General features: G+C 35.9%; 1 long non-coding RNA gene across 1 annotated transcript; it reads right to left on the bottom strand.

Annotated features, from left to right (window-relative positions):
- Positions 1 to 6,482: 6,482 nt before the first annotated feature.
- Positions 6,483 to 17,604, bottom strand: LOC136822703 (uncharacterized). The gene is made up of 5 exons (XR_010848933.1): positions 17,443 to 17,604; positions 7,821 to 7,873; positions 7,265 to 7,375; positions 6,916 to 6,980; positions 6,483 to 6,604 (listed from the first exon to the last, which is right to left on the bottom strand). It is a non-coding gene; the product is annotated as an uncharacterized lncRNA (long non-coding RNA).
- Positions 17,605 to 21,388: the final 3,784 nt, after the last annotated feature.

The following is a 21,388-nucleotide window of genomic DNA, read 5'->3' on the forward strand; positions in this document are numbered from 1 at the left end:
TAGCTGTTCCCTTCTTTTGGCGGTGCGATCTCGTTCTCCTTGAAAACAAATTAATAAGTTATAATTAATCAAATCGGGAAAAGCCTGTTTTCTACCCAACAGACACAACAGCTTTAAAATTTCAAAGGAATGGTAAAAACATAAGATCTTACAAATATGGAATCTTGAAAAAAAAATTCTCCAACTGTCTTTGTCTTTTAAGAAAAGAAATAATCAATGTTTCCAACATCCACACATATATGGAATAATATAAGAATTGTCAAAATTCAAGTCCTTGTGACACTGGAGTTACAAAGAATAAAAATGTGTCAAGGGGAGAACTTACTTTGTATTTGTTGCTTGATAGCTGCTTCAGCAGCTTGCCTTTCCAAATCTTCAGCCATGGTTATTTATTTATATACTTTTTATAGTACAGTAGTGCCAATACACGTTTTTTTTTTTATAAGGAACACGTTTATAAGGAACTCGAGGCTGAAAATGGTTCAAAAAATAAGGAATTGTTAAAGAATAGCTCAGGCTGAGAATAAGTGGATTTGAAAATAATGTACCTTATTGAGACTAATTTGACCAAATTTTGATCTTTCAAGGGGCAAAAAGTTCAAAATTTCCTATGTAGTAAGGAACTCGATAAGGAACTTTGAGACTGAAATTCTCTGTAAAAATAAGGAACTCCAGGCTCAGAGCAAAGTTAAGGTTCCTTATAAAAAAAAAAACGTGTAACTTGGTTTACCTCTAACCGATAATAATTGAGTTTGATTGTTTAGAAGAACTTTCATAATTAGCATATTCGAATTTCCATATATATGTTAAGAAATTCTGTCCAACTATCTTTTTTCAGGAGATTTGGTTGGCAGAGCAGCATATGCATTTCGTCCTTATGTCCTATTCTTACCCATCCGATGAGTCGATTTGCAAAGCAAACTTGGAAACCTATCATCGTTTCTTCTACAAACAGTGGAAATGATTCCATCATTACAAACAGAGACAAATCGATTCAGCAGGTTTAGATGTCTTCCATGTAGTGAGAATGTTGTGCTTCGTCGGACATTGTATTCAATCTCTCTTCTTCTTGTCTCCTTCCTGGCATATCTGGATGAGTGTTACAGTATAAAATTCTTTCCACTGGTAGTTGGTCGACCAAACACCATCTTCGATCAGACTCTACTCTACTTAGAGCAGCGTAAGTCGTTCCGAGTGAGAGGGGTTCCATGAAAATATTTTATTGGAGTTTTACTCTTATATGAGTTGCTGGTTTACCTTCGCCGACAGTAACCCCCTGACCTTTTGCTATAGGAATGCTATAAGCGGCAATTAACGGCAGACCAGTGCGAGTGCAAGAGTCGTGGACATCGCAGAGTGTTTTCATTGGAACGACTGGAACCCATTTGGGGTGACCTTCTAACCAAACAGGTAACTTACGAAGTTAACAATAACAGCATCTGGCACGGAAGGTGGCTTGATTCCATCCGGATAAAGGATTACAATAACCGTACCAATGGCTCCATTATTTAGACCAAAAGTGGTTAAGGGCCCTTGGTTCTTGGTGAGCATGACAGGGCAACCCACAGCAATAAAACAAATGCCTGGTATCTGACCCATTTGTTTTTCACCAGTAGATTTATGACATCTACCTCAGTCCTACCAAAGCCATTAACTCAGCAGAAAGCAGCATTGCCAAAACCAAATCCACCCAAGAGAAAACTGGCACAAGAAAAGGGAAAAGAAAATGAATACGAAAAACAAAAGTTTACATTTTTAAAAAACATGAGCACGAGGATGGAGTCATGTGATCGAGAAAAGGCAAAAAAGCCATTGCCCCAAAATGACGCAGAAGATCTGATTCGTTGCTACAGTTGCAGATGACTTGCGTCAGCTTCCTCAATTGGAAAAATTGATGGCCAAGAATGAGATAAAAAACACTTTATTCAAATACCAAATGATGGTTCTACAAAATCAGAATCAAAAATGTAAATCTGCGACAGGCATCAATGCAAAGAGAAATTCAAACTCATCACAATGTTTTACGTAGGCCTGGAAATGGACAGTACTCTAACTCGGCTCCTTTAATAACTAACTTCAGAAACCCTGAGGATGCTACATTTAACAACACAAATCCTGCTGTACCAAATGATTTTCAAAGCCCTGAAAGAGGAAATTTTTCTTTCAATGGTTCAACACCTGTTCAGAATTACAGAAACCCCGAAAATAGAAACAACTTTCAATCTCCAGCACAGTCACCTTCATATTCTCCCTCCCCCTCGTACCCACCACCCAATGCAGCTTATGGAAACTCGACACTTGACCAGCAATACCAACAATAGTTTTGTAGACTAGCAAACTTTATTTATTTCATATCATAATCATGGTTAATATAAAGACAGAAATTTACACAAAATTTCTAATTGTCTTCAGTACTATAAAATGTCCTTGTAACGTAATGTTCTTGCCAGCTTACACTGCCCTCCTCACTGTTGACAAAATATAGAAGGTCGCCTCTCATTTTTATTGCTTGGTTAGAATACCTCGATCCTTTCACTCGATTTATCGGTACTAACCCTCTACTCTCGCATTGCACTTTTCTCCACTCACCTTCTTTCAATTTTCCTGTACTATCATAGGAATCGACAAAACCACTAGGGCAATACGAGGCATTGTCAGTGATGCGTAAATAATTATGGAGGCTCAAGCAAGCCAAAACATAATTCTCGACATTTTCAACTTTTACTCTGATCGGTGAATATAGAATCCTCCATCTTGCTGAAAGAATTCCAAAAGCATTTTTCAATGGTTCTTCTTGCACGAGACAAGCGGTAATTGAAAATGCGCTGCTCTTTCGTAAGCTTTCCGGGATACGGTCTCATCAACCAAGTTTTCAGCAGAAATATTTCATCCCCGACCAAAAAATATGGTAATGGATCAAAATTACAGCTCTTATACTTTGACGGGTCTCGTGTTCTCAAAGCACCATTTTCGATCAACTCTCCTATTTTGGATTTTGACAACACACCACTGTCATTGTTACTCCCATAATGCCCAAGGTCAAAAAGGGTGAAACAGTAATTGCTGTCACAAATGGCAAGCAAAACAATACTGCAAAAACCTTTGTAATTATAATAGTATGTACCCGTCATTTTGGGACATTCTATTCTGATACAGGGTGGCCAGCGATACTGGAAATACTTGATTATACTTGACATTTGGATAAAAGTGTTATTTTTCAAGTATATACTGGAAATGGAAATCTCTAGTACTGGAATATACTTGATTTTATCATTCATGATGCCGCGGAGGTCAAATCCTGGATTGGTGTCCAGCCTGGGATAACTCACCACCCTTTTTCTTTATATTGTTTCTGAATATCTTTTTAGTTCATTGCGTTTTTTGTATTTTCGATCAAAATTACAAACATTAATTCGTTTGTCTCTGGCTTGAAGATTAACACTTCAAAATTATACTGTCACTTACTTTTCAAAGAATCTTTACTGTTTGAATTTAATTCTACTAATGTTGATTTTAGATAGAAAAAAGTGATTAATAAATAGATAGAATGCCAAGAGGAAGGAATAAGTTTCAAGATAAATGGTTAGAAAAAGAGGAATATAAGATATGGCTACTAAAGAAAGACGAGACTTGGGCCAATTGTAAGATATGCCATGAAGACATAAATATTGAAAACATGGGAGAGTCAGCATTAAAGAGCCACATGACATCAGCTAAACATTCCAAGTTGGTCAAAGAGAAGGAGGATGCAAAAAAGAATTTGACATTGTTTCACTTTCTACCTCGAACTGCGGCAACTTCATCTGAGTCAATGAAATCTAGTGCTTCATCTTCAACAAAAGCTTCTCCGCCAAGTCTACAAGAAATTGCTGTACCAGTAGCAGTCCACTCAGCTGAAATTCAATGGGCATTGGAAGTAGTCATGTCACACTTTTCATTGCGCTCATGTTTAGAACTTGCTTACATGATTGGTTTTGGAATTGCCCCATTTTTCAGGGCAAGATTGATCAAAAATTTGAAAAACTCTCTTTCACTTCACTTTTCTAATCTTAATTAGCCAGAAAGAATTGAAAGAAATAGTAAGTCAGTAAATCGTGGCAAATCATTGCCATTATTTCAGCTTACTTTGTTTTTGAAATTTTAGTGGAGTGTGTACTTATTTTTCTTAGTCCAAGATACTTTGAAAATATACTTGAAAAATGGAAAAAATGTGTGAAAATGTACTTGATTATACTGGAAATTGGATTCCCGAAATCGCTGGCCACCCTGTGATATGTTTGCCATCCAGTGCCCTGATGCAGTGAGGTAAGTTCCAAGTTATTGAGCCACTCCTCTTCTGTTGTCAGGGTTTTCAAATAGGGGTCTCGTAAGGCATGAAAGATTGAAAGGGATGTTTCGGAAACTATTTTGCTGACAGTTGATCTACCGATACGATAACTGAAGCTTAACGACTGTTGACTTTCACCTGTTGCCAAGAAACGTAGGGTTAGAGCAAGCCTTTGAGGAGCAGAGATGGGTGTTCAAAAATTTGTTTTCTGCTTTGTGATGTATGGTCCGACTAGACTGTACCAATGATGGAATCGATCTGGTGACATTCGCATATACCTAAAAATTGTAAGAATTTCCTTTATAGGATTCTCATTATGAACTTCTAAAGCTCCTATACTTATATATAACGTTTCATTACAATACACAATAGACTCTAAATATCCAAGCGAACTATCTAGGCCTTTATATAAAGAAAATTCATGATAAAAATAAACACTTACTTTAAAAAGTATTCTCTGTCTCCCTGTCGCAATTCACGAAGCAAATTGTTAAACGCACCTTGCCTGTCAAGTTCTCTGAAAGTTTTCGAACCCAAAACCGATGTTTCCTATTTATTTTTTTCGTTTTTCTTCATCGATTAAAATATATGCAAGAATGGCTAAGTCTTCTTCCTCTGATGATGATATTCGTTTGATTTCTTTCTGCTCGTAGTTTAAATTTTTCTCTTCTAATTTTTCAAATACATCTGTTTTTTCATATTTCCATCGCTTGCTATCGCTTTCCATCGCTTTCATTTTGAGAAGTTATCGCTTTCTATCGCTGTCTATCGCCCAGTGGGAACCAAGCTTAAAAGACATTTTTCCTTTCGTCTTCAATTTACTGTAGAAAACATTCATTGTCTCTCTTCCTGATCCTTGTGCTTCGTCTTGTTTGCATCCTTTTTGATAAGGAACTAGCGACAGCTACTGCTAAAGGTCGTTTGCTTGGAATAGGAGATATTTCGTTTCCCGATCAAGGTTTTAAAGGCGAATTGGATTTTTCTATGATTCTCTGTGCATTGCAAACACATTTTTCGAACGACTGACTATCCTCGTTTTCTGTCCATTCAAAATCGCATATTCGTAATTTATTCACAGCATTTGAGGCATGAAAAATCACCTTAAAAGTAAAAAAAGAAGTTAAAGTCAACATGCGACGCTTAGTTGATGTTCATGATGTTCATAATATCCTCCCTTTAAAATGTTCTTAACGCGTGTGCTTATTTTCAGCATTTTGTGTGTATTTTGGTGTATCTTACAGTCTACACAGTTTGGTTAATTGCTTTTGAAGAAAAAAAAACATTATTCAAATTGATAACTCGTTGAAAAGATAACTATGAGTAGGAGAACTTGAAAAACAAAAAAAGAAGAAAAACAAAACGAAGTTTTTTTTCTAATGAGCCAAACTAATTCAATTCATCTTTTTCCGAAACTTTGAACGTTGGTAATTTCAAGTGTATATTCAAATCTTTCATATCTTTCTTCTATCAAAAGTCATAGCCCTCTAAAGTGGGCTTAGAGGTCAAAAGCGGGCAAAACAGATAAAATTGAACTTCTGAGGACTGTAGATATTGATTACAGAAAGTTTCTAAAAAATTGAATTACGTATTTGAAAAAAATAAGATTGAAGAAAATACTTACAATAATCTGTCCTTCATCTTTTCCTTCTCTCACAGCCACCACATTTCCGGCTTGGCTTGCAATGAGTTTCCCGCTTTTTGTGCGATATAAGTTTACGCTCTGGTCTGATAAAAATTTTTAAAACCAACTCTTATCTTCTTTGCCGCATCAGATGACGAGTTGAGCGAAGACATTTTAGTTTTCAAATAAAGATAGTGATTTCAGAGATTCACCTTGGACATTGCTTTTAAGGACTTTCACACATAACTTTTGTGATTGACTTTACGTAGACATCACGAAGCCAAAAAAATTAGCCCTTGAATATACAAATCTATTTTACGATTTCCCCTGGTGTTCGGAAAAAAACCATCATGAAATCTAATAGTTCAAAGAATTAAGAATTGTAGTGCACGAAAATTAAATTTAATTTTGGTACCCAAAAAGAGCGCCTAGAAATGTAGGTACATATCTTTTATTTCCTGATGGATTTTAAGTTTTACTATTCTCATCCTTCTAATATTCAAACTTTTACGAGACAATGAAAAAAAGATCCCATACTTTTATGATTTATTGGAAATATAATAAAAAAATTGTCCTTAAAATAAAAAGCTTTATGCATAAAAAAATTAGCAGCTTGTTCGGCAGCTCGTTTTCTTCTTGGTTATGATGCCTTTCGTCTAAAACAAAAGTTAAAATTGTTTTCAACTTAAAATATGAAATGATATTTTATGACAGAATTTCATTTCAATTTTACTGATGATGGTGATCGGATGACACCGAAACGTCTAATTATATGTTTTGAATTTTACTCAAATAAAATGAAAACGCTGCTGCGTTTGAACTTTACATTGAAAATATTCAGGAGGATCAATCATTTTAATTATATTTTATGACACTTTTTACTGTAACGGCCTTTAGAATAACGTTTAAAACGTAGCGAGGTTTATGTATGGAAAAGCAACACATTTTTTAAAATAATAATTTCTACCCTGGATTCTTTCACGGGTCATCACTGTAGTATATGCATGTCCAGCAAATTCTTTGAAATTTGATCTATGAAAAAATTTCAGTAGATTATTAAGTGTGTAGTTCTTTAATCAAATCTTTCTCTTCTTAAGAATTATTTTTATGTGTACACCTGTGTACACCGTATTCAATGTAAAAAAATTACATACCCGATCAATTGTAAAATTTCTCCCACTAGACATGAACTTGTTGAAATCTTGAATAAAATCGTATAAAAAATGCAGGTCGAAGTTAGTTCGTTTACGATTTCGGATAATTAAGTTATACTGGTTTAAATTCAATTTATGGCTCTTTGAAACGTCCGAACCTACCTTCACATTAATATGATTCATATTATTTATCGCAATAGGATTTCTTCAAAGAAAATTCGCCAATAAATAACCAAATTGATGAAACATTTACCAGTGGTGTGGTGACCAACACTTGGAGATAAAATGTTGAAATGTTGACAAATTCGCACTTCCTTTACCAGGGGGGGATATTTCTCTACCAATATTCCCTTTTTTCGAAAAACTACCATATTTTTTGGATTTAAAAAGAAAATGGCCCTGAGAATTTTGTTGTGAAAGGCCTTATAGCGCAACATTTCGACACCCCCTGAGAAAAACCGCCATACGAGAAGACAGCCCCTTCTGCTCCCTGCTAACCACGCTATGTACTACATTTTCCCCGACCTTCAGAATGTATCGGAATGGGTCCTAGTCCCAAAGGAGTAGGAATCACGGCGCTGACAGAGACTGTGACTTTACATACGTGAACTGCCAAGCCATGGCGTTTACCATGACACTCAAACGACACTGGGAAAGCAATGCTTTTATGCATAAAACACACCACATTCAACTCATCATGAAGAACAGATAATATTACCAAGAAGACCACAGAGCCGGTGCTGCCGATGGAAATCATCTTTGTCGAGGTCCCTGTTGGAAAAAAATACATTAAAGTTTCAATCCATTGGGAAATTGCCCTATGAAAACACCCCTGTATCAGCAACCCTTTTTTATGAAAAGTTAATTCGCGTTTTTCAGGTTTAATTTCTTACCAAAGGCGAAAGTTTCTGCTTGCGAAAGTTTCTGTCCTTAAAGTACTTATACGCATACGAGAAATTTTGGCTGAGGCTCATTATGCTTAGCAAACTTTTTTTTAGCCTCACATTATGCTTATCATATGCTTATACGAAAGTTTTTTCAAAACTGTGCCGACCAATCGAGATTATACTGAGCGCGCAATCAACGCAGAGAACAGTAACCATGACAACAATCTAAGATCTTGGATTAAATTCAAAGTTGATTTTTTTTTTGCGTCGTTGAAAACACAACTCAAAGATGTCATCAACGCTTTTTAAAAAGAGTCAGCGACCATTTTCTGATCATTGTCTGAATCTGGAATTAGGTTTCAATCTATTATGTTCATCGGCTTTGTCCAGTTAGGTTCTGGCATATCTATTGGTCTCAGTGGTGATTGATTGAAGCACATCATCCGTTAAATCCAGCTCAGTTACATTCTCTGGCATGTCAATTAAAAAGCCTTCTTCTCTGGCAAAATCACCAAGCCATGTCAGATCCTTATCACCTTCCTTCCAATTTGATATATTCCACCCATCAGGGAATCAGGGTCAACAGCAGCGCCAGCAGGGGGAGCAGGTTGTTGGGGTTGTTGTTGATTGTTTTGAATGTTGTTATCAATTTCTCCTTTATTTATATCATGATTCTCTTCTTCTTGGTCACCAACAAAGTTAATTAAAGGCTGCTCATCTTCATCCTCAACTTCAGTATCAATTTCAGAGTCTATTCCTTGGTTTAAATCAAGTGTTTTGTCAGCATTTTGAGCCTTCGCTCTCAGCGTGTACTTCCCTCTTACATTGAAAAATTCAGTTTGACTCAAATACATTGTTGGAAATGTCCAAGCATCAGACTTTATAAGTTGGATAAGCTGTTCATGCAAAATCTGAAAAGAGGTACAAAGGGGTAGGTATATTTCTTTCCAGTCACAGGAAAGTTACAGGTAGTTACAGATTGCTTTAAAGGGTCATAAAGAGGAAGATTGAAAATGTTACGTTCATCATGAACTGATGACGTATGACAGTCAACATTAATGGAGATGATGAGGTGGTTGCATAATACACATATCCATACTTAACGACGCGGTCAGCTTTTTAGGAGAATGGGGAGAGTTTACCGGTACATTTCATTTTCGGCAAACAATAGCAATCCATTTTATAAACGAGCAAGTTTCTTCTTGGCTGATAAATATCACTCCATTTAGTTTGTATCTCATTCAAGCCATATCTGTTGAAGAAGATTCTTGAAATTTCCTCTAACTCCAAGTAATAAAAATATTCTGCAAAAAATTTTCGTGTCTGCTACCTCTCTTCGAAGTAATTTTTATTTGTTTTTGAAAATTTTCCAAAACAATTTTTCAATTCGTTCGAAATTTCGACATTCGAATGTTGATCCTACGTTCGAATCCTGAGAATTCAAACGTCACACAAACAACAACGAATGAAGCCGTGTATTCAGGTTCGAGCGACAGATTCGACAGATTCAGGAGATATTAAGGCTGAAAATTGTCGAATGTGGCGAATCTGCATATGCAAATTCGAATGCGCTGCTAACTCTTTGGATTCTGCTTGATGTGCGCCAAGAAAAAAATGTACGGCTAAATTCCTACCCAGTCCCGTTAGGTATGGATAGAGTCTTTACACAAGCTCATAGCTAAGTAAGGCAACATTCATGAAAAGTTTTACATATTGTAATTTCTTCAACTTTGGATTTTATAGCATTTTTTTAGTTTTTTTATGGACGGTCTCACGAGTCACCGAGTCACTTGGGCAAAAACAAAACAAAGTCGAAAGAAAACATAATTTCTTATTTTTGACCGTGTAAAGTTGCCCCTCCCGGATATTTAGTTCGCGCACCCAGATATGTAGCTCACCCGGATAGGCGGCAATCTAAAATATGTTCCGTTCGCGTCATAAAATATCTTCAATTCCAGTCCCTAGTAAATTTTGTCGGGTTTTTTAAATCTAGTAAATCCAAAATCTCTTGCCGCCATCTTTGATTTACCAAACTAAATGCGCGCGCGCATGTGTTAGCCTTAAAAAGTGGACCTTATTTTTGGCTCACGGGGGTATTGGCCCTACCGCGTCGTCGTATTTCGACTTAGAAATTTCAAACATTTTTCCGACTCGTCTGACTCGGGATTTATGTTTTGAAGGTGAGTCGGTCGGGCGACGCCAACGGAACATATATTAGATTACCGCCATATTTAGTCCGCATGAATGCCAGCGTCCATGCCACGTGAACAAACTTTTTAAACATGCACGGTAATTATTGACGCCCGGCAGATGCACCCGATCTGATAGCGTTGCTGGCATGAATTTACCAGGAGTGTTTTGGGAAAGTGATATCGGGAATAGTTTTCCCGATTTTGAATTCCAATTTTCACTTTGAGGTCAGACTTTGAATATGAATGATGAATGGTACGAACTAATCGAACAAATCAGGTTGTCGAACTAGTCGAACCGTAATTAGTGATCGAACTTAATCGAACACTCACAATTTTGGAAAAAATCTGGAAGCTCGATTAGTTTGACTAATCGAAATATAATCGTTCGATTAGGTTCGATCAAGTTTGATTAATTCGATTAAAAAATCAGTTTGAAGTGAGTTGGTCGCGTAAACAGCAATACCAATCGTAAATAAATCGAAGCTAAGTCGATCAAATTTGATCATAACCGATCGAAATCAATCGGAGATTTACATTTTTTTGAAGTTTTGATTGACTTTGATTGATTCGACAATCACTTTGATCGACTTCGTTTGATTCGACTAATCACTTCGATCGACATCCCCTGGTATATATACCCAAGAAAAATAGACGGCTTTTGTGATAAGTCATTTGTTTACTCACGCCGTGACTTGCAGCCTGATTTTCTGGAGGCAAAAAGACCATACCATTAGCTGGAGGCAAGCAAATTTTTTGCTGTGAGGAAGTCTCTGGTAGGACTTTTGAAAAGAGCTTTAAGTCTCTTTTCTAAGAGGTACATAGGCTTACCATTCATAAATTTCGAAGAGATACAAAAACAAGTACTTATCGAAAATTTGATCGATGTTCACTCGCCTTCATAAAAACAAATTAAGTCTTTTTGCCTCCAGTAATCCAGCGTGATTGCACGCCCGTGCAAAACCAGACCCGATCAATCGAACTAATCGTACTGATTTTTTAATCGAACTAATCGAACTTGATCGAACGATTAGAGTTTGATCAATCAAACTAATCGAGCTTCCAGATTGTTCGATTAGGTGACAATCACAAATATCTTCATTTTCGCGTCCTCGTTGGGTCTAAAAGGTGAGTCAGTCGGTCATAAAAATTTTCGGGTTTTCTCAAAATTGGTCTGTGATTCTCGAAAGAAACAGCTAGCCATCCAGCAGCCAAAACAACCGCGTGTTTTATGGGTGGTTTCAAATTATAACCTTTGAAGACTGTGACCTTTGACCCAAAATGTAATGATAAACAAAGTCAAAATGCCGCGAATGCGCTACACTAGAAATCGCTTGCAAAAAATCGGCAATAATAAAATTTTTGAACGAAGAAACCGTCATCGACAAAAAAGTCCGAGAAATTTACTGACTCACTGACTCAATTCTACTCAATTTTCAAGAGTCCGTTGGGCGACGCAAAACGAAGATATTTGCGATTGCTGCCTTAAGTTCGATCACTAATTACGGTTCGATTAGTTCGACAACCTAACTTGTTCGACTAGTTCGTACCATTCAACATTCATATTTAAAGTCAGAATTCAAATTGGGAAAACTATTCGCGATATCCTTTTCCGAAACCTGTGGTAAATTCGCGCCAGTAACGCTATCGGATCGGGCGCATCCACCGGGCGTCAATATTTACCGCGCGGGTTTAAAAAGTTTGTTCATGCGGCAAGGGAGGGCATTCGCGCGGACTAAATATCCGGGACTAATCGAACTTTTTTGCCTAATCGAACTAATCGAACTCAAGTTTTATCAAAAGTTGTGAGTGTTCCATTAGGTTCGATCAGTTCGATTGATCGAACTCTAATCGTTCGATGAGGTTTGATCAAGTTCGATTAGAAAATCAGTTCGATTAGTTTGATTGATCGGGTCTGGGCAAAATCAAAACATTGAAACCCGTATCATGATAGTTCGATCAGTCGATTTGAATATAGACGTTGGCCGCTAACAGTTAGTCACACTAGCTTCCCGCGGAAATCCATATCAAAGATTAATGCTGCGAAAGTGCTATATCGTTTACTTCACTCGCAAGCAAAAAGATGCGCTGCAAAACTCCTGAAGGCATTTGTGAATAAATAACCCAGCGCTTTTTAACGAAACAAATATTTTCAAAAACTGTGAAAAATTACCTAAATTTTGAGCCATAAATGAAAAAGTTTGCGCCAAGCCAACATTGAAAACTAATTTGAAGAAAAACTTCCCAAGAAAAAGATCTACAAGGGAGACCGGACCCATCTAGATCCGCGGACTGTCGGATAGGCTTTTTCCCGGAAATTTTGCCGGACCTCAAACACTGACCCATTTACATGTGCGGAATTCCTTTTATTCCTTTAATATAAACAGGGCCTTAAAAATCGAATTGGTATCTCGGGAATTGAATAACAAAATTTGGTTGGTGTTGTTTATTGGTGTTCCTGCAACTAATGACAAAAACTTGACCATGTTGGGAACATCAAGACAATCCTCGAAAAAAGTGCCCCTGAGGTCACTACATCATCAATTGACAAAGCCCACCCAGTTGGACCAGTTATCAATGGAAAGCAGTCAATAATTGTAAAGTTCTCCAAACATTCAACTGTTAAGAGTCTTTACATGAAACGAAGACAAATCAAGAAGGATTCACTGGTATCACTTCAACCTTCTCTTACTCGTCAACGCTCGAAAACTCTCAAATCCTTGAAAGAGAAAATTTCTAAAGAAGGAACTATTTTTAACAAGTTGGTAAATTTTATTTTTGCCGACATTGAAGGAAATTTGAAAGCTTGCCTCAAAAATCCTTTGCGTGGCAGAAATATTCACACTTTTACAAATGAGGACCATCTTGCTTATATTATTCATGATCTAAACTATGAACGATTTGATGCCCCTATGTAACTATGCTAACCAACCTGAATGCTGAAACTAACACAAACTAACGTAGAATGACTCCAACCTATGCTCCAAGAAAGAAAAGTTCGTTAACAATTTCATCTTAGGTATATTTTTTTATTATTTCTCACCACCTCAACAATCTCTTCACGTACATAGCTCATTGCATTTATTGCCTGATTACTGCTTTAAACACTTTTCTCGTCTTTTGAATTTTTTAAGCTCATTTCATTTATGGACAAATGTCCTGTTTGTAAAAAAACTGTTAGTGATAAGTGTAATTCAATTCAATGTGACATATGTGACCTCTGGACCCACCAACACAAATGTTCAGGGTTATCACGAAAACAATTTCAAGCTCTGTCTTTACCCAATTCTCCAAACTGGTATTGTCCTGTTTGCATTAACAATACATTACCAGGTTCGTATATTTTCAATAATAAACCTGAAGACCAAAAAACAACTGATTTCTCTAGCTCCAATCTTAATGATGAGTTGAAAACACTACTTTCTGATCTTAACAAAGTTGTCACTGGCACCACTGCCAGTGAAAAAGATGAAGAAGATAACATCCAATTTCACAACAACAGTTGCAGTTACCTTGACTGCAACGAACTCAATGACGTAATCTCTAAAAATAATTTTGATTGCTCTGCGTTCCATCTAAACATTGCATCAATGTCTAAACATTTTGACAAACTAATAAATCTTCTAGCATTGATAAATTCCAGTTTTAGTTTTGTTGGTATCTCTGAAACTAGAAGCTTGACCGACCAGCCTGAATCTACTCTAGAATCTGTTCCCCTGGAACAAAAAGTGACTTCACTATTCCAGGGTATGAAAAATTTTTCACTCCGACAGAATCTTCTGCTGGTGGGGTCTCTCTCTACATTTCCAAGAAACTTCTATATAAACCCAGACAAGATCTCAGTAATTCCTGTTATCAATCTCTCAGTCTTGAATCTGTCTTTGTTGAAGTCATTCTCTCAAACCGTCCCAACATTTTAGTTGGTAACATATATCGCCATCCATGCATGTCCATAAAAACTTTCAATGAAGAATTCTTACAACCACTGCTTCACAAAATAAAACGTGAGAAAAAACAAATTATTTTGCTTGGTGACTTCAACATAGACCTGCTCAAATGTGAAGAATCAGCTGAGGCTTCATCATTCATGGATATCCTTGACTCCCACCTTATTCTTCCTCAAATTCTTCTCCCTACAAGGATAACTGACCATTCCAAAACTCTCATCGATAATATTTTTTCTAGCCCTTCTGAGTCAGGAACAATTTCAGGTAATATATGCCACTCTATATCTGATCATCTACCACAATTCTGCCTTTTCCCCTCTCTTAATCTTGACAAAATCTTAGACAATGGTCCCTATTTTCGGAAAGACTGGCAAAAATTTAATGAGGTCAACTTCATTCTTGACTACTTAGATATTGACTGGGCTGCTCTTTATGAATCCTCTCATCTCCACCCCAGTGCTTGTTTTGATGTTTTTAATAATGAAATCAAAGACCTTCTGGAGAGACACATTCCCACAGTCAAACTTACAAAATATCAAGTCAAATCACAGCTCAAACCTTGGATCACCCCTGGCATAGTAAAATCTATGTCAAAACGAGATTTTTATCAACGAAAATACTTAAAAACTAAAAAAGCAGAAGAAAAACTAAATTACAAAAATAAATATAACACCTATAGAAATACAATTGTTTCAATAACTAGACGGAGTAAGTACCTTCATTTTACTAATTACTTCAACCGACACTCTAAAAATATGAAAAAAGTATGGTCTGGTGTTAGAGACATTATTTCTTCAAAATCAGGTAAGTCAACTTGCCCTATATCAATCTCAGTTGGGGACACTGTAACCTCTGATCCCAAAAGAGTTGCTAATTCTTTTAATGATTTCTTCACTTCCATAGCGGACTCTATCAGAGAAAAGATGCAGCCACCTAACCATCATTTCTCAAGCTTCATGAAAAACCCAAATCAAAACTCAATATTTTTTGCGCCAACGACCCCAGAAGAAATCACTAAAATAATTAATTCCTTCTCGCCCTCTAAATCTTCAGGTCCGAACAGCATCCCAGTCAGAATACTTAAACTTTTGAACCAAGATTTATCCACTCAAATATCTTTCCTTATCAACAAATCCTTTGAAACAGGAATATTTCCCTCATCTCTTAAGATCTCCAAAGTCGTTCCTGTCTTTAAAAATAAAGGATCACCTCTGGATGTTTCTAACTACAGGCCTATATCTCTGCTTTCTAATATCGAAAAAATTTACGAGAAGGTAGCTTACTCTCGAGTAATAAATTTTCTAAATCGGTATAACCAGCTTTACTCAAAACAATTTGGCTTTCGGAAAGCTCACTCAACCATTGATACCCTTATAAACATCACAGAGCGAATTAGAAACAAACTTGATAATAAAGAATTTGCCTGTGGCGTGTTTGTTGATCTCCAGAAGGCCTTTGACACTGTTGATCATGAAATTCTTCTTGCTAAATTAGATCACTACGGTATTCGTGGCATCGAAAATGCTTGGTTCAAGTCATATCTTTCTGACCGTTCTCAATTTGTCTCTCTATCTAATTCCAATTCTGAGCTTCTACCTATAAGACATGGTGTCCCTCAAGGCTCTGTCCTAGGGCCATTGCTCTTTCTACTCTACATCAATGATCTACATTCCTGTATTAAGACATCTGAAACCTACCACTTTGCAGACGACACTCATCTTCTTAACTTTTCTAGTACAGTATGGTCTTTGTGTGGACGAGTTAATGCAGATCTTAGGGTTTTGGTCAGCTGGCTCAAGGCCAACAAAATATCTCTCAATGCAAGTAAGACTGAATTTGTTATCTTTCGATCTCCTTGGAAGCGCCCTGATTGCATTCCCCGACTCAAGCTGGCCGGTCAAGTTCTAACACCCAGTAAGTGGGTTAAATATCTTGGAGTCTATCTTGATGAGCATCTTAACTGGAAGCAACATGTCTCGAACGTTGCTACTAAACTCCGCAGAGCAAACGGAGCTCTCTCAAAAATACGTCATTATGTTCCTACAAAAACCTTAGTCAATGTCTATCATGCAATTTTTGCCTCACATGCTAGATATGCTGCTCAAATCTGGGCTTTGCGTGACAATACAACAACCCACAGAATCCAAACTCTTCAAAATATTGCGGCCAGAATCATGACCTTCAATGGCCCTATGGTATCTGCCAATCCTCTTCTAGCTAATCTAGGACTTCTCAATATCTTTGATCAAGTCAAAGTTATGAACATTATGTATGTTCATAAATATTTCAACCAAAATCTTCCTCTGGAATCCCTAAGCACTTTAAAATTCATGAAAACCCAACATGAGATTGGAACTAGAGATAAAATCATTGAATTAATTTTTCGACCCAATGTCAACACTAACTATGGATTGCACTCTTTCACAAGGATTTCCTCAAACCAATGGAATGAGCTTCAACGTATCTTTTCCGACGATAATCTTTCAGAACTTAAACTCAAAGAATTGAAAAATTTCTCTTTTGTTATCTGCATGAGCTTGTACGAGATTTAGAAATATTGTTATTATTATTATTATTATTATTATTATTATTAATTATTATTATTTTTTTTTTTCTCAGATGTAACTGGTTTTATATTTATAAATCCTGTAGCTAATAAGGCTATTTTTTAAATGTAAATATCAAACAAAGTTTATAGTTTTTACGGTTATATATGTATATTTTTTCTTAGGTCGACCTCTGTATTTTTATTAGAATTAAGTTTCTAAAAGGGGTGTCCCTTCTACCTCACCTGGGTAGTAAATATATTCAAAATGTTCAAAAAAAAAATGTTCAAATGATATTCTGGCTGCTGCATGTTCGCAGTTGGACATTTCGTCTTATTTTAAGTTTTCAAATTTTGAATAACTGTCTAGGGATTTTGAAATTGATTCAGGTAACTCTCATCCTTATTGTTTCTAATACATCCTGTAGATGACTGATATTGTTTTTTTTGAAAGCTTGATTTCCTAGTGTGACTAACTGCCTAATAAGACTTATGGCTAGCCAACTTTTCCAAGCAAGGGCTTTATAGGGTGAAGTCTAGTCCATTGACAAAAATAGACTTGCCCACTGAAAACTCAGGTATATATTGCTTGTACAGCTTTGGCCTTTGATATAGATGTATTCTTGATGAAATCATTTGTTTACAGGCAACTTGGAACAAAATATAATCAAGTGATGTCATCAAAAAACCATCTATGGTTTGGAAATCTTTGGATATGGTTGGGAAGATCAAATTTCTTGAAATTTAATTTGGAGACTCTATTTATACTTACAGACATCCTACTCAGCATTCTTTTCTAAACAAAGCAAATTCCAGAAGTAAAAGCAAAACCAACTGCCTCTTCCAACTCGGCCATTTTCTTGTTTTCATGCAAATCACGTTTTCAGTTTTTCGGTCTCCCGCTTCGAAAGTATGAGAGAAATTTTCCCGATGCATTGTGGGCAGTATACGAAACGTTCAAATATTTTATGCAGTTTCGTTCAAAGTTACCGACAAAACATTCAAATATTCCGGCGGTCCGTTCGATCGTTAGGCAAAACGTTCAAACCATAGGGCGAATCGTTCAAATCATACGGCAAATCGTTCAAGATCGAAATTTCATAATACTTATTATTATTATTATTTATTATTATAAGATTAAAAGTGAATAGTGCCTTTTGGTAATTGGAGATATAATCTTCCTTCTCCGTTGGATCGTCACCCTTTGTTTTCGTGTCTTCGGCAGAAGCTGGGGGAGCATTAGGTTATGACGGTTAATGATTGTGAACCATTACCAAGTGGTTTTCCAGGCATTTGACGGATTTGTATTCCTTCGAGCAAAACTCACATTTAACAAGGCCTGATGCATTTTTAACTAGGTCAGTTTGATTTCCTGATTTAAGTTAATTTCACGAGTAACCGTAAATCTAAAGTATAAAAAGTTCATCCGTAAAAAAAGCATAGACAACTTTTATGAAAAATGTGTAAGCGTTTTGAAGCCTTAAAAAAGATCTTATTTCCAACGTTATTTTTGATATTTTCTTGTTCTTTAGTTCACAAAGTCGTAATTTGCCATTTAGATAATTTAATATACTTATTTATATTTACATCAGTTATCATTTATGATTCAATGTGACATATTTTCAAGGCTTTAATAAGACCAACCTCTTGAAGATTTCATCTGCATGGTTGTATAACCAATCATGTTTTCCTTCTCATCGGTGCTATTGCTGATCTCCTTTGGTATTAGGTTATCTGAAATATAAATTTAATAAATATTCTTAAATAAATTTTATTCTTAAATATTTAGGAATAAGATTTTGAAGGTCATCAGCTTTAATTTTAAAAGGTGAAAAAAACATTTGAATTTAAGGGGTTACCTTCAACCTTTTTCATTTCAAAATGTAACATCGCAGCTGCTAGTATTGGACCATCAAGCTCTTTGTATGCGTTGAAAGCTTTGTGAGGTCTTTTTTTAGCGTTGCTGGTGTTCAAAACATTCATCGTCCAAGAGGTTGTTCCGAATTCTGCACCCGAAGCCTCCTTCCTGAAAATTTAGTCTTTGATCTAAAAAGAAGAGGAAAGAAGAAAGATAAACTTAAATTTTGATTCATTAGATCAATAGTTATACTCAATTGAATAAAAAAAGTTACTTTCGGAAGTATAGCTGAGTAACACCAGAACCAATGTTATAATAGTGCCATACTTTCATCTTATTTTCAGAGAATTCGATAGAATGGTATGTTGAGACGTAAGGTATCGCATCAGCATTGTAAGTACCATCTTGGTCAAATGACACAACAGATACTTCTGTATTTTTCATTTTTGATTTTGACAATGCAGTGAAGATGTCTACAGCACTTATAACATCATTGCCTTCATCAACAAAATCTCTCAGTGCATTTCTGGCAACTGCTGAGTCACGGTTACATTGGTCTTTCCCCTTTTGGGGCTCATTGTAATCTAGACGCCTTAGCTGAATCCCAGATTGTTTGCATATTTTGTAAAGGGATTCGGCGTAAGCATGAATTGCCATGGTAGGATCACACTTTCCATAAATTTCAGATACATCAGGATAATTTGTGTGAAAATGCTTGATAACATGTTCCGCAAGTGAAAGAATGTCCATGATATCTTGATCTGAACGATAAGCAGTAGTCATCATCAACCCAAACTTCAATTCAATTCAATTCAATTCAAAGTAATTTATTCGCCTGCATATCATTAAAAGTTTACATATTTTAAGTTTGTATAAATTAGGGGAGGAATGCAGGCCAGGAGTCCATCCAATAGACGTACCGTCTAATCAAATGGAATGAACACCTGGTCGCGTGAGCTGGTCATGTCGAATATCATTATGGGAGGTATCTTAAGGGTTATTAAAACTATTTAAACATTAACAATCAGAATAAAAACAATGTTTACATACCTAACCATAAATAAACAATAAAAAAAGGAAAAAATAATAACAATGCATACAAAAAAATATGACATCAACTATTGAAAAACCTGAAAAATATTAATTGTCATTGTATGTGAATTTCAAGGTTTTGTAGAGATGAACTTTCATTTTCAAGGTATGCGAGAGGATTAGATGTGAAGGAAGTCTCTAACCTTCTTTTTGATCGTATATTCAGATAATGGTCTAAGATCAGTCTTTGTATGTAATAATAGTTGGTTCCAAATTAAAAGTGATTGATATTTTATGGATCTCAATCCAAAGTTGAGTGTTTTTGCCTTGGGGCGCTCTAAAAGTTTCAGGTAACTATTCCTTGTGTGATAAATGTATGTCAGGGTTTTGTAGTTTAACACGTTTGTAACGGCTTCAGGAGAAAGATTAGATAGAGTTTGATGTACAAGTTGAATATTGAATTTGATAACAGTATTTGGTAAAGTTGGGATTTTAAGGTTTTGAAAAAGAGGGGAAGTCTCAGCATTAAAATCTGAAAAAGTTAGAATACGCAAACATCTTTTTTGTAATTTTCCTATTCGAGAGTTTTGAGTAAGGCCTTGTCCCCAGATAATTGTTGCGTAAGACATATGAGAGTGGAACATAGCATAGTATAAAGTTTTGAGAACTAGTTGTGGAACAAAGTGGCGTAGTTTGGACAAAATACCATTAGATCTTCTAAGCTTTGTGGATAAATGATCAAAGTGAAAATTCCAGGCTAGAAATTCATCTAGAATGAGACCAAGATATTTGACATGCTTTGTGAATTTTAAGGCGTGTCCTTCAAGGTAAAGATTCATAGAGTAAGGTACAGATTTATGTTTGCTTCTGAACAAAATGACCTCTGTTTTCGCAGTGTTAAGAGAAATTTTATTCGCACGAAGCCAAGAAGAAAGTTTAACTAGATCAGAGTTCACTTTGGTTTCGAGTGAATTCAAATTTGAGTCAGATGAAAGAAGGCAGGTATCATCAGCAAAGAGGTTGGTTTCGCTATTCAATATAGCTTGAGGAAGGTCATTTATGTAAATTAGAAAGAGTAGTGGTCCTAATACAGAGCCCTGAGGAACTCCATGTTTAACAGTTCGTTTTGAAGAATCGTGTCCAGAAATTGACACATATTGTTTCCTATTAGTTAAGTAAGATCGAAACCAGAGATTTGCAATGCCTCGTATTCCATAATGCTGTAGTTTAGATAAGAGAATTTCATGGTCAACAGTATCGAAAGCTTTTTGGAGATCGATGAAAACCCCGCAAGAATACAGACCCCTATCTATGTTTGATCGAATTTTTTCTGTTAGATTTATCAAAGCGTGTGTGGTAGAGTATTTGTTGCGGAATCCAAATTGATTTTTAAAGATACTTTTATTTTCATCAAGGAATTTTACAACTCTGAATTTAATTAGCTTTTCAAATATTTTATCAATATTAGAAAGAAGGGAAATAGGTCTGAAATTATTAGGATCGTATGGTGAGCCTTTATGTTTATAAACAGGTATTACTTTTGCTACTTTTAGAGCAGTTAGGAATTTACCTGACTGTATGGAAGTATTAAATATATTAGCAAGAAGTTGAGCTACCTCAGCAAGAACAGATTTTAAAATTTTTGTTGGTATACTACATGGACCGTCAGATTTTGGTTTTAGAGCATTTATGATTTTAATAATTTCGTTAGCTTGTATTGGTTCAAAAAACAGAGAATTCATTGGTGAGTTGCGGAGAGTTTCATTAAAGTTACATTCCTTGTCATTCACGTTTATAGTGTATCGTATTTTATCTGCTACGGTAGCAA

This window comes from Clytia hemisphaerica, unplaced genomic scaffold, assembly GCF_902728285.1.
Source record: "Clytia hemisphaerica strain Z4C2 unplaced genomic scaffold, Clytia hemisphaerica genome assembly, whole genome shotgun sequence".
NCBI lineage: Eukaryota > Metazoa > Cnidaria > Hydrozoa > Leptothecata > Clytiidae > Clytia > Clytia hemisphaerica.